Here is a 612-nt window from a genome sequence, read left to right as displayed (position 1 = left end):
TTCTCGATAAATGTTAATTTATACAAAATCAGGAATCAATGTTTTTTATATCGGTTGCAGCATTGTGAGCCACACGTATTATTAAAAAGGATTTTGAGAAGAACTTTGATTTAGACTTTATTTGTGCTCCCATGGGCTCCTTGCTGGGGGTGCTCGAGTGATGGCTGTGAGCTTAAGGCACGTCTCTCTATCTTTAAAAGCTGCGTCGAATCCTACAAATTCCAGGTATTTAGGTTGGCCCATCTGCCTAGTTGTCTTGAAGACACGAGTTCCGATAATAGAAGCAAAACTAAAAGCTCTGTCTCTGCTGACCTCTGTGTGGGTCACCCGGGCAGTTGCTAAATAAGAAACCTCTTTTCCGGGGGTAGGGTGTGGCTTTGTTCTTAAGAGATGCCAAGACAGGGGAGCCGTGAGACGACAGTTTTGTTTTCTTAGAAATTTAATGGAAAACAAGTAGGTCAGGCTTGGGGCTCTCTGTTGGGAAAGGGGTGTCTCAGCCTCAGTCTTGGCAGCTGTAATGAAACACCGCAGACCTTTATTTCTCAGTCCTGGGGGCTGGAGGCTAGATTGAGGTGCCAGCCGACTCAGTTTCTGGTGAGGGCACTCTCCTGG

This window comes from Stenella coeruleoalba (assembly GCF_951394435.1).
Source record: "Stenella coeruleoalba genome assembly, chromosome: 18".
NCBI lineage: Eukaryota > Metazoa > Chordata > Mammalia > Artiodactyla > Delphinidae > Stenella > Stenella coeruleoalba.
This window is presented reverse-complemented; position numbering follows the sequence as displayed.